This window comes from Mixophyes fleayi, chromosome 8 (assembly GCF_038048845.1).
Source record: "Mixophyes fleayi isolate aMixFle1 chromosome 8, aMixFle1.hap1, whole genome shotgun sequence".
Taxonomy (NCBI): Eukaryota; Metazoa; Chordata; class Amphibia; order Anura; family Limnodynastidae; genus Mixophyes; species Mixophyes fleayi.
This window is the reverse complement of record NC_134409.1, coordinates 132,654,080-132,669,006: the sequence shown is the minus strand read 5'-3', so window position 1 is coordinate 132,669,006 and position 14,927 is coordinate 132,654,080.

Sequence of the window (14,927 nt, the reverse complement as noted above, 5' to 3'; positions counted from 1 at the left end):
ACACTGCTGTCAAATTGAATGGATAGGTGCTAAGCTCCTAAAGCTAAATACATAGATGCACAAAGGATGATCAAATACAGTATAATAGATCACATCTTCGGTATTACAAGAAATATTTCGGTTGGCATGTAAGTTAAGTAAACACCACAGTAATAGGTTTGTAAAGTTAGGGTACGTACCTGTATTTCAGCTTTATACTACTGCAATGCTTCAGGGCTGTTTCTGATGGAATCCTGCAGCTACCAGTGTCAGGGGCTTGCTGAACACTCAGACATTATAATGTGATGTAACACAACCATCAGAGAGGTTCCAGAGTGCAGACCTCAGGCTTTCCCCAAAAGAGAGGCCACCGTTACAAACTGGTCATCCGAGTGTGCGCTCACATCTTTATATTTTGTTCTATAGTGTGCTGGCTGCCAGTTCTTTTGACTTAGTCCTCTAAAAGGAGTAAGACCTAAATGTATGATATCTGTAATAAGTAGTATTGTCCATTCTTTCACCACAGCTCCAAGTTTTCCAATTATGAAGAGTACATAATAGGGACACTGGTGAGTTCCTTTTGCAGAGCAGTGTGTGAAAATACAGGTAATTTTATTGAGTGAGACTTTTGAAGGAAGATAAAGACGGAGATGGCTTATTTAAGGGGGGGGGGGGGAGAGAGCCATGCAATAATTTTCACTCCACAAAGTGACTTGACGTTTGCAACATCACAGACATATTGGTCTTTGGGTCTCATCCGATATGTCTAAATGTCTAATTGGGAACAACTTTATTCCTTCATGTTGCTCTTTGATAGACAGGTGCATGTCTATGGATTCATTTGTATGTTGTTTACATGAATGAGATAAGTATGTGTGCTTTATATGCTGTTTTTCTTGTGACATTTCAGCATTTGTGAGCTTTACTGGACAAAATTGGCTATTATATGCAGATTATTTTGGCTTTCTAACTCTGTTGGGTAAGGGCACAGGGTGGTTGATGGATGGGTCTCAAATTCTGCTGACACCCAGAGGCCTCTTGCTGTGCCGTTACTAGGGAAATTAGATTGTAAGCTCCACTGGGGCAGGAGCTGATGTGAATGAATTAATATTGTCTGTTCAATGCTGCGTACTATGTTTGTACTATCTAAAAAAGAGTAAATCTGTTAATTAAGTATGGTCACATAAAGCCAGCCTTATGATAACATGGTCACATAATATCATTCTGGCCATTTTGTATCTATTGGCCGAATGAACAGGAGCTGGGATTCCAGCAGATCAGGGTAGACCACAACCAAACGGATTAACCTGTGGCTCTGGCGATGTCTAAAATGCGCCTCATGCAACCGTGTTGCGTTTTGAACCATGTTACAGATGATGGCAAAATGAGCCTTTTTTTCCTCTCCACTAAACATGAAATGCTGCTTTAATTAGCAAAAGCTGAAGCTCAGGCATTAGGGAGGAAACGCAGAGAAGAAACATAAACATCAAGGACTTGTTAAGTAAATGTAATGTAATTCAGGCCATCTCTTTATTTGATCAGGCTTTAATACTTAGCAGTTCTGTAAGCAAACATTTATAGATCAAATCAAAAGACTGGCAGAGGAAGCACTCTGGATAAATTAGAAGCTAAACTGATCTAAATTGACAGAGATTTAGGGATAACCTTTCCTGGCTAAAAAGCATATCCTATCAGCTGCACACAGATAATTAAATGAATGAGCTCTTTTCTATGGAACAACTGATGCTGGAATTGATAAACTTAATTAATAATTAACTTTTTAATTAAATATCAATTTAAGACAAGTGTGGTAATGTGTCACTTGCATTTAATGTTATGCTACCTTTTTCTCATTTGTGGGTTTTATCTATGTAGCTTTATCAGTATGAAGAGTAACCCTTTGGGGCATCAAAGGAATTGGGAGAGAATTGTGTAAGTTATGCAAAGCTCAATGGGAGATGGGGAAGAGTATGTGAGAGATAGAAGTGCCTCAGTGTTTAGGATTGACGTGGGAGAGGAAGGGTATAGAAGGTGTTGGGAATAGTGCTGGGTCCTGGAATCACGGTTGTACCGACCACAAGTCCACAATGCCCACATTTGGCTGGGCCGCGCGGGTGTTTTTTGACTAATTTCGCTCAGTGTTGCATCAAATCAAATGATCCTTCTGAATGGTTAAAATAGGACCCAATCGGATTTGACTGATTAAAGAAAAAAAATCTAGTAAACCATTGATCTGTGTGTGTGTGGGGTATGGTAATTTTTGACTTGCTTGGATTGCTTGATCTCTCCAATTTGGCACTGCACCAGTTTATTCCACTTAAAAGGTTCTCTGTGGGTAGGTCCATTGCTTAAAGACCTGTTCCATTCACTAATTCACTATTCAGATAGAATACAAATATCAGAGGCTTAATAAGCAATGCATGCCACGAAACATAATGGTTTAAGGTATGTAACATTGCTTGCAATTAATCTACATGGGGTGTATTTAAATTCTAAATTCTTTGGAACAGGGATTGTTTTCTTATATATTTTTGTTTTCCTGCCCACGGCACTAATCCCCACTATCCCTCTTTTTCAATCCCCACTAATTAATGGTGTATATTTCTGTAAAGCATGTGACATACAAAGTATCTCAGGACAAACCGCAATCCTGAGAGGTTATCATCTCATTCATCACATTTGTGAGCCTTGTTTTTGGATTTGTGAGACATTCGGATGTTTGAAGTCTGCTCCTTGACAGTTTGCTGATAAGGGACAAGTTTCAGGAGCTGTAAATTTTTAATGGGCCAGATGCAATCATGCTCATTAGCATACAGCTTTCTAATGACTTGTCCCCTACCATAAAAATACTGCAGAGGTATGGATTCCATGGAGTCATTAGTATAAAGGACAGAGTGTTTGGACTGCCCCCTATTCCGTTGCCCCTTCTTTATATCCGTGGAGAGGCGTTGCAGGCAATTGCAAGCTTTAGAAGAGGTTTGTGGTGGATGCACTAATGTCATGTGGTAAATATTGCAAGTTTCCAATCACACGTAGAATTATCACCCAACATGTAAAATGTTCAGAAAGGAACAGTTAGTTAATTTATGCACATCCTACCAGATATCTGGACACAAACAAAAGTGACAGTGTGATCCTACCACATGGCCCGAGCAAGTGGCTATATTGACCAGATGGCATCACTTAGGCCTATTAGTGCGGTCACAAGATGAATGCAAACACAGGCCGATAACTGTCATCTGAGGACCACATTTACTGACATGATTGATAATGACCTAATCAATTTTAGCCAGATTATTAGGCATCGAGGTAATTTTTAGGCCATGCACTGTGATACCAAGTCCCCGCAAGTTGGCAGTGCCATTATCACTTGTTATCCGTGCCAGTGTCACAGTGAGTGTCCAGCATATACACAAGAGACAGGTTATTGTGGAAAATACCACAACATTTACCAAGCGATCATTTTTCAACACGTAATATAAGGCGAGGAGTTTGAAGAGGTCTGCTTAAGTGACTCAAATTTGAAAAATGCTCTGATTTGGTAAATTTGCTTAATCTTGAAATAGGATAATTTGGCCAATTTTTTAATAGAGAGATGTGAATGAGATAGGAGCAATGAGAACTTATAAAGGTTACAAATGGGCTGGACCTTACAGAATACATCTAACCGCAGAATGAATCCTGAGAGTGACGTCTTCCTAGAAAATTAATTGGGTTGGATAGCGTCCATTAATCGCCCCGTGAAGTGGAAGATAAATAAAGGAGTCACCAAAGCATGACCTTACCAAAAGTCTAAACGGTATAGACCCGCTGCCGTGATCAACCAGTCCGTGTGTCTGTGCCAGTTGGCAAGTCTTCATTTTATTGTATTGGTATTATACAAAGTATACTTGGTCTTATGGAGTTTATATGATAGTAAAAATGGAAAAACAGAGCATAATGTTTATTTTTTGCAATTTCGTAAAAATCAAAGCATCTTAATATGAATATCATAATTTAGCATTTTTTCTAGATCTTTTAGTGTCATTGATTGAATTTATCTGATATATAGCAAATACTCCAACTTCATTTATCAGGGTGATTCTGCCTTTCCTTGTAGTCCTAAGATATCTGCAAACTGATATTTAGCAAATGTTAGAGCATGTTGCTTTTAACAGCACAATCTCATATATTCTAATAAATAAGACAATGTATGTTACACTGGCCAAACGGCAACAAATTCTTTGACTGATGTTATTTTTCTTCAAGTTGTACAATTATTTTTGCATCTGTGGGTGGCAGAACAATTAAATATGGACAATCTAATCAATATCTAAGCTCGGTTAGATGATGCAGCGTGATCTGTGTGTGAATACTGCAATAATCCGCCAATTCCAGTGAGAGTGATCTATTACTATCGTATTACTGCACATGCTCACTGAAGAGAAACAGGAAATTACAGGATTTCTCTCCCCCCAAACAAACAAGATATCATTTTATTCCAGTGGAAGTTCAACATGTTCCCTGTTCTGTGATTTTTCTGTTGGATATGAGAGATAAGAGAATATGTAATGTGCATGTAAATCACTATCATGTAAAATATATAGGAGTTTATACATATATTAGTGATTTTTAATGTTCTTAGAAATTAAGCTAGGAATATACCATTTCATGAAAAGGATGGTCGTGTCGCTTTAAATGTGTGTGTGCCTAAATTGAAAGCACATCTAACCGATCATTGATCAGATCAGGTCATCCAGGAATTGGCAACATTAGTGTTTTCAGTAGTCTTAAAGTAACATGTACCCATTCCCTCTATGCTAGAACTATATAAACACTGACACATGTACCTAGTCTTTCCCTGATCATGTTTAATTTGGTGTTGAAGAGATTCAGGGGAAGATCAATGAACCTAAGAGGAAGTAGAAATGAAATACGTGTGTGTGTGTGTGTGTGTATAATATATCTTTGTTTCATTTTATTTTTACTGTACAAAGGCTTGCGATCCTATGAAAAGTGTATCACAATACTCAGTGCCCAGTACACAGTGGTTTGTGATATCATCCCTGCATCACCTGACAGATCACATTGTCTGCTCCAAGTTATCTCATTCATAGGTGTCCAGAGAAAGGGTTAGGCTGGGTACAAACTACAGAAACTTTCTCCTGATGCGATATCATTAACGATTTTACCAATAACTGAATGTCCTGATCAGCAGCCGGTTCATGGGTCCACATTATACAAGTTTTACAAGGTTTACCTTCAGATCTGTGATCTTCATCTCTCATAACCATCGACTGAAAAGATCGTGACTCTGTAAACTCTACGGAGACCCTGATTGTGACTGCATACACACTGACCTCATTCCATCGTTTTATAGAGGTGCTTAGTCCGGTTATGCGCTGTCCTAGAAAAAAATATGATCGCGGGAGCGTACACACTAATGTAATATCGGACCTAACGGTCGTTTATCGTGTGATTGACCTGATAATCGCGTGACAAACCTGTAGTGTGTCCCCTATACATGGGTGATTGTAGCTCCTGGAACCCTTCTGCCAATAATCTGTTATATATATATATATATATATATATATATATATATATATATATATATATATATATATATATATATATATTATACACACACACACACACACACACACACACACACACAATGTATCTCTGGCCTATTTATTTCAATGAATTCTTTTGCACACACACAAACTGCTGTAATTAAAACATTAAAATGTGAAATAAAGAACAGTCTTGTGTCTTTATAAAGACTTAAAGGAGGCGTCAGTGAGAAGTATTTTGTGATAAAATAAGAAACCTTCTCTATTAGTGAAGGTGTGTATATAAGTATGTAGGATACGTGACAGTATACAGGACTTTGATGTAACATTCTCACTCTTGCTGACATTCCTGGGAGAGGCTGCAATCCCGCAAAATGTGGCAGCAAAGCGTCTTCCCAGACCACAAGAAGTGCAGCCATTAGTAAGTGTTTGGAGCAAGCGAGAGGGCCGTTGTCACCCTTCTCCTGTTACTTAGTTTGGAAGGCTACCAAATGTAATCCAGCATGCAGCTGTCAGTCACTGTTCACTGAGAACCTCCACAAGGTTCTCTTTTCATGTGTTATTATTACATTATCCATGTAGCACCAATAACGATGGCAGAGATGGCAGTACAGGATGTGTCCTGCTAATGCTCCTCCTTTCAGTGGTTCTGTATTAGCTACAGGTTCAGGATTGACACTAGCCCTTGAGATGTTACCTTGGAGGTAGCAGAGAAGAATAGGACCGGTTGTGTCCTACTTTCCCCAGTTTGGTATCTTGATACCTACCTTGAGAATTCTGCATAAGGTGAAATCATGGGATCCTCGTCATCATTTATTTATATAGTGCCACTAATTCTGCAGCGCTGCACACAGAATGCACTTGCATCAGCCCCTGCCCCAATAGAGCTTACAGTCTAAATTTCCTAACATATACACACACATACCCACACACACACACTCAGATTATGGTCAATGAACCTACTAGTATGTTTTCGGATTGTGGAAGGAAACCCATGCAAACACGCGGAGAACATACAAACTCCACACAGATAAGGCCATGGTCGGGAATCGAACTCCTAACGCCAGTGCTGTGAGGGAGAAGTGCTAACCACTGAGCCACCGTGCTGCCAGGATGAGATGTGACTCCTGTCAAGTAAGCAGTAGATTCTAATACTATATATAGGGACAAGATCTACAAAACACTGGTTAGTACAGAGACCTTGGGAGCCATGAGCAAGAGTGTGCACTACTTCTGGCCACACTAACAGATGCCAGAGGAGATACGAAGCATTATTACATTATCTAAGCGGTTGTAAGTTTACCTATGTTATCTACTGAGTGCGCTAATGTCTCAGTTATGCTGGTCACTATGTGGATAGCCAAATTGGACTTTGTGTGGCCAACCTTACATTTGCATCATTGTCTGTTAGTGCAAACTCTGTCTGAAGAAAAAATATATATCCTCTTTAAAGTATGCTTACAGAATCCTAAAGCTGGCTACATACGACACTGTCCATTTTATCCAAATATATATATATATATATATATATATATATATATATATATATATATATATATATATGTGGCCAATTTAGATTGTTTTTGAAGTTCCTTCTCAGTAAAGGTTACAGAGGCCTGTTTTTTTTTATTAAAAAAGTAACTTTATTTGTTTAAAGGTACAAAAAACACACACTACATTTCATTCAAGTGTATGCAGTACACCGTGAAACATAGTCATTCATACATTTAGTACAATACAAGGCATAAAGTACAAGATTTGGCATCCTACACTATACATTGAGTACTGCACTAACCATGCAAACTTAAACTATAGAACATGTAAAAAACAATGGATGTGAGGGGACGGTGGGTGAGAGCGGTAGGGTGGGGAAGTCACAAGCCTGAAGCTTTATTGCGGACAGACACAAATATGGGAAGGGTGCATAAATATGGCATGACATTCAATAACACTTCAAACAGTTATGGGGGAATGGGTTGGAGGGGGTAAGGGAGGGGAGGCACAAGCCCAAGGTTTTAATGAAAAAGAACACACATGGGGGGAAGGAGAAGAGGGAGACAACAATCATCTTCCTCTTCTTCAGGACTGTCAAGGGTCTTTATAGTCTCTTAGCAGGCTGTGGATCAGTCTGCGACAGTCCTGGATAGTCATCTTCTTTCATTTCAAAATGAGGCGATTCCTGACAAGCCACATAGCGTCCTTAAAACAGATCATAAGGCGCCAGGCCTCCTGGATTGCCCCAACGGTGTGGGTCCGAGGAAATAATCCATAAAGCACCGAATGGTAGGAAAGATATGTTCTGTGCACACTGTCCTTAAGTTCGTGTTCCAAGGCATCCAACAGTGAATGTGCAGTGGGTCAGTCCCAAGAAATATGCTGTGCTGTTTCCCTTCTGGTGATACAAAAGGGGCAGTGAACATATCTGCACAGGTTCTGGGAGTGCATGAATGTCCTGAGAGGCAGACATCCCCAGATAGCCATCCATGCAATGTCCTTATGTCTATTAGTCAGCCTCTTAGAGACCACATTCTCCCACACATGTTTTGCTGTAGAAACAGGGAGCCCTGGAACAGACTCCACACAGGCTTGTTAGTCTGGTTGGAAGGTGATTGTGAACACAGGGCGTTCGTCACCTTCCAACTGCGTTTTACAACATTCCGATAATTCTACAATAAATGTGACACTGGTTTTGTATCTACATCTGCAATATCGCAGTGTGGGGGGGGGGGGGGGGGGCAAATTATTTCACACATATGTAAGATACAATATTGCAGAGAATACATAATGTCTGCACACAGATGGATCAGCGCACACAGTACGGCTGCCTCCATTGCGCACAAGCTGGGTACAGTCTAAGTGATAATAATCCTTGTTTATTTTATTGCTTTACAGATGGTTTAGTTTTGAGTAGATAATGGTGGAAAACCTCTTTGACAGGAAATGACTCGGGACTTTCCCTTAGATAGGCGATTTATTTGTCCGTTCCACCGCAGATATTACACACAGTGACGTCACCACATTCCATTTTCGTTCCACCCGCTTTTATTTTTTTTTTATTTTATATTTGCACAACATAGCAGTTGTGACTTTCAGCACAAATAACAATGCTTTGCCCTCATCACAGTGTTAATTTGAAGCAGCAGCCAGCCTTTCCAAAAGCAGACTCGCCCTTTAATTTGCTGGCTAATGTTTATCCCTTCTGCATGTTGTGTATATTTTGCTATTGCTGGTGTTATCTTATAAATGTGACTGAATAATGATATGAATTCTTGGTTCCTTTGTGTATCTGCCAGGAAAGCACTTATATTGGAATATTATTGTGTTATTTGGCCTGTACATCACATAATGCTTTTTTAGCAGCCTGTGTTAGACCGTGTTCGACTGCGTGTTTATCCTGTTTAAGTGACGAGCCTGTCAGGAGTTGCCCGGCAGTCTTATTTACTAGGTGGAAATAGGATCTTACTGGCATATATATTTGGCCACCGGTAGTCCTCACTGCAGATGTAAATATTGGTTCATTTTGGCAAATGGGAAATCAGTCTTTTTATCTGTAGTTGGATAATTGACCATATTGCATTGTATTTTAAAAGCTCGTTTTCTACATCTGCATTAATAGTCCCTCTTAATTCAATAAAAAAAAACATGGAAGCCAGGGTGGTATCAAATGAGGTGATTAAATGGTTTATTAGGTAGCTTTCACAAGCAGTAAGTGGGTACCAGATCGCTTAGAGGCTTTGTAAGCTAAAACAAGTCCTGCTTGGTACCTAGTACATGGGAAAAGAATAAAGAAATAGCTTTATGTTGGTGGCAAAGTGGTTAGCATTGCTGAGTCACAACGCACGGGCCATGGCACGGCAGGGCGCTATCTATGTTGAGTTCGTATGTTCTCCCCATGTTACATGGGTCTCCTCCCACAGTCCCAAAATTGACGAATCTGACCTTAGTGTGTGTGTTTAGTGAGCTCTGCACAGGCTGATGGGGATGATTAAACATTCTCAGTAGAGGGCTCTGTAACATGTTGGAGTTATATAAAGGATAATAATACCCTTCATCCGGCCAGTAAGCATCCCTTGGGGTTTGTGAATCCCCCTACTGCCTGCTCTCTGGTATATGTGACCTAACGTCCATGCTGACCACACCTCCTGTGATGTCATACCATGTCCTCAATGATGCGTTGCCTCATCCTAGTAGACCAGGCTCATACACGAATATATTTGAAGAAAATTATAACACATGAATACGTTTGATAGAAGTGTTTGGGAGGCGATAAAAAAATTGTAGAACTGAGGCAAAGATCATTTTGGTAATGAGATTTCAGGTGTTGCTTGTAGCTGTCTTTCACTATGAAGAATGGTCAGGTGCATTGGACATGTCTCCGTTATTTATGGTAACTCACTCAGTTGGATTGTAGTAGTTAGATCATCATCTTTTTGTGGACTTGAAAAAGAAGCTAAAATCAACAGAGGGTGACAAAACACCATTACACAACCCACGGGAATTTATAACAGGAAATACATCTGTTGTGTAAGATCATTCAGATATTCATTCAGGATAGCAAACTGATCAGTTTATGAAAACCAGTGTGGTACAGAAGTTATAATGTAACATTTCTCCCCTGTGTTTTATTGAGTTGTGAACAATGTTGCAATTGCTTAACATCATCATCATAAGCTATTTATATAGCACCACTAATTCCTCAGCACTATACAGAGAACTCATTCACATCAGTCCCTGCCCCATAAGAGCTTACAGTCTAAATTCCCTAAACACACACACAGACCTAGAGAGACTAAGGTAAATTTTGATAGCAGCCAATTAACCTATCAGTATGTTTTTGGATTGTGGGAGGAAACCCACGCAAACACAGGGAGAACATACAAACTCCACACGGATAAGGCCATGGTCGGGAATCACACTCATGGCCCCAGTGCTATGAAACAGAAGTGCTAACCACTGAGCCACCGTGCTGGCCAAACCAGAGTGGCTACGAAGTGTCTACACTGTATGTAAAACAGATTATCTGCTACATCTGGACATAGAAACTTCCATTTCCTTTTCAAAATATGTATACCTTCCAAATGAGTTAAAATATTATTTATTTATTATAGTTTAATAATTTGTTGACATATACAGTTTACATTGCAAATATTACAGAATAAGAGTATCTCTTTATAACATTGTTTGAAGTATAACTCAGTGCTCTATATGTCTTTAGTGGCCAGAAATCAATGAACATTCCTGTTGTGCTACATAATTTCAGTCTACACACCCTCGCTTTATAGACAAAGAGTTTTCGATGACAGGAAAAGATGTAGACAAATTTGCCAATTGCATCAAACAGCAGCCTGACCTCTGATGTTTGAGCCAGCCTCATATTCTGCAGGTGTCCTATGGGAAAAAATGCTCCCAATTCATAAATCAAGCACAGCCTGAACACCGTGCAGTGATAATGACAGGAAGCTATTATGACATCACACATCCAAGGCTGGACCAATGGGGAGTTTAAAATATCTCCCAACAGGTCAATAGCACACTCACCCCTGACCTTGTTCATGAGCAAAGCAAGCATTTAACTGTGCATTAGCCAATGACAAATCACCCTGACTGCATTATCCACTTGGAACTCTTGTGAATTCTACCACTTAAATGTAATTGTTTGGCAACACAGAAACTTGACACTGATTGATACAATTATAGGGAGAAACTAGTTTAACTTGGAGAGAAGTGACTGAAATGATTGCAGTTTATTGTAGGATCCTTTGGGAAAAACCCTGCTTGATGATTTATCATAAAAAGATAGCAGTGTCACCCGTCCTTCACATTTCCCACACTGGCAATGGCTATAAATTCAATCAAGTCTGCATCAGCAACATGACATGGAGAACTCTGCTGGATCTAATGACTGTGTGGTTATGGAAAAGTGTATTTCATGACCACTTATTTCAAGTCGTTAGACATTTGTCATGACAAAAGATAACATTGTATATAGTTTAAAAAAAAATAAAAAAGACAACAGAATATTTTCAGTTAATTATGAGGATCATTTTCTGTAAGTGAACATGTTAGGATAATTTATGATATTTTTGGCTAATGACGATGGTAAAATTGATCCAGATTTCAGCTTTATAGTGGGCCTGATGCATGTCATGTAAGAGTCACAGTGTACTGTTGTCGGATAACAACTCCCAGACCAATGTAATCATCCAACAACAATGGTATCCAATACAGTCAGATATTGAGTGGCTGGTGTGAGGCCACATGTAGTGCTTTCAGGACAATTTGGTCTCAGACAACAGAACTGGACCCAGAAATAACTGCATAGACAAGCCAAGGTCAGGGTAACGGGCAGAAAAGACAACAGGGCAAGAGCGCTATATATGACACATGGGTCTACACAGAAATATTGCACCTAGAAGGTCCTTGGACAAGATGATTTCCGTTATACTCTCTTCCAAAAATATTAATTAGTAAAAATTCTACCATTTGTCAGCTGGGAGCACTTATTTGCTAAAAGCAAAATCCTCTTTTGGTCTTGCTGTGCTCCTCGGTTTGTGCAAGTTCTTAGATTTCCATCAGAATCCATGCTCTTGAGGAACAGGATAGCGGCGTTTGCAGAGGACCAGACGTTTGCTGATGTAAGAAGTGAATGTGGTCCTTGAATTTTGTGAGCTGGTAGAAATTTGATCTCATCCTACTTTTGATAAGACGTTTACACTTTTGCTTAGTGCACCTCTTTCAAGTTTTGCAACACTGGTTTGAAGAGGCGTCTCTCGACAACTGAGAGTAGACCTGCACCTTGGTATGGGCTGTGTGGACCGGTGGGCGTCGTAAATTAGGTCCTACAGCTTTATGTTACCTTTAAACATGAGCTTGCACTCATTTTAATAGATGCTCATATGTCGTTTATTATTCACTACAAAGTGTTCACTGATGTTTTTCTTTGTAGGTATTCTTTCCTATGCCTAGACTGCAAGTTCATCTTTTTTATTGGATGTTGTCAGAGATTAGTGGTTTTCAAATAGACAAGTGCCATAACATGACAGTGTGTGTAATTGCGCAGAATTACATATATCCACATATTCTGCTGATCTTTTTTACACATTAGTATCTGTAGTGAAAATAAACCATACTTAAGATATATTTCCCTTTTCATTGGTGGTTTGCCGTCTTTAAAGTGCCCTTGCCACGTACACACTCTGAAGGCAAACGTTTTGTGTGGTCAGCCGATATCGATGACACTACGGGATTGGATAGGCTTTATTCATCCCCGTGTCTGCCTGTCATACGGCTGCATTCTTTCTAGAAACAGAAAAGATTTATATTGTAATAAGTACAGGTTGAAGATTGTAACAAATCAAATCCAGATTGAGAAGACTTTCAGGAGGACAAGCCCTCCTAGCAGTACAGAGAAAACAGCCTTTACGTTATGAGAAAAGCAGAAGAGGCTGCTAGCTCACATGAATTTCGGAGGAAGACCACACAGATTGTGTCAGGTGTTCTGGTCAGTGCAGTCATGCTCACTGCCTCTAAATGGCCCATCCATCACTTTCTACATACAGTCCTAACCTAAGCCAAAAATGAGGGAGTTCTTCATAGACCCGACTTATTAAAGAATATCAGTTCAGCTGCTGGAGAACATTGTGGTAGGTAATATGGACATAAATCCTGCATGCAAAAACACAAGCTCCTTATAGCAGTGAAGCGATGGCCATTTTTAATTCTCCTAGCAATGAAGTACTTTTATCTCAGGCTCATCTCTCAGCATCAGAGACTGAGATGCGTAATTAGAGCCATTGTACCGCCTGATAAACTGCCTCTTATCCATATCCTCCGGTGAAATATTTAATACCATAAAGCACTTACCTGAAGCTCACAGAGAACAGCGGGAGTCAGCCACTAAAATCAGCAAAACAATTTTATCCAGAATTTCTTTTAATACATGCGATTGAACTTATGTGGCTGCAAAAGCCAGGCTGTGCGGAATATTATCACTGAAAGATGACTTTTCTCCAGTGCTCTTTTATGCTGATGTGTTGTTTAATTGGAATTCTGCGAGGATGGAAGCGTGAACTACAAGAAAGGGAAGAAAAAATGGAAGGTGAATTAGAAAGAAAATGGGAGAAATGGTATCATGATCAAAACACTATAACCTGAAAACTATTCTTTGTATAATTGTGCTGAATAGGGCAGCACGGTGGCTCAGTGGTTAGCACTTCTGTCTTACAGCACTGGGGTCATGAGTTAAATTCCTGACCATGGCCTTATCTGTGTGGAGTTTGTATGTTCTCCCCATGTTTGCGTGGGTTTCCCCTGGGTGCTTCAGTTTCCTCCCACATTCCAAAAACATACTGGTAGGTTAATTTGGCTGCTATCAAATTGACCCTAGTCTGTGTGTGTGTGTGTGTGTTTGTGTATGTTAGGGAATTTAGACTGTAAGTCCCAATGGGGCAGGGACTGATGTGAGTGAGTTCTCTGTACAGCGCTGCGGAATTAGTGGCGCTATATAAATAAATGGTGAAGGTGATGATGAATACAGAGTACAGCTTCTAGATGTGGTTTTCACGTTGTCCTTGTGTGCTTGGTGGGAAAGGGCTTGGGCAGTTGTCTGCCATATCTCTTTGACCCGCGCTCTCGTATTTTGGTCCTCTGATCCCAAAAGATGTCTCTTAATGCATGAATGACATGATACCCACAAAGACATGCCCCTAAGTTTTTGTATAGTGTGGGGACTAACAAACATGAATGACAGACGGGAGTTCTCCAAGAGAGACAAATAGAATAGTAAAGAGGTAGTGTTTTCATAGCCATATTATTATACAGCAATCACTAAATATTTCCAGTAGTCAAATACAAAGAGGGAACTAAAAAATGGGGTTACAATACATTTAGAGGCAGTCTACACCTGACGACCCTTGTTACCAGAGTATTGACCTCTATCAATGCTCTGTCTGTCCCAGCTTTTCAAGCATAGTTAATGTAGCTCCTGATTAAACTGGCTTCTGTAATGTCAGGAGCCACAGTTGGTGTAAAAGCACAGAGCTAGTTTCCCTAGACCACCAGGTTCTGACGCATTAATGAACGTTATAACAGGAGTTTGCTACATTGTGATCACATGACTGTTAAGGACACACCAATTTTTGCTATACAATTAGTGTCTTTTAACTTGTTTGATTGCCGTGAAAAAAGTTCCAAGGAGAGCTGAAACATTGATATTGTTTATAATAATCTGGCTTGTTATTTTATTTCTAATACTAGACACTGCTCAGAGCATTTTTCCAAATTGTAGTCTGGAGTGCACTTCATCTTGAGAGACATATCATCATCATTTATTTATATAGCGCCACTAATTCCGCAGTGCTGTACAGAGAACTCATTCACATCAGTCCCTGCCCCATT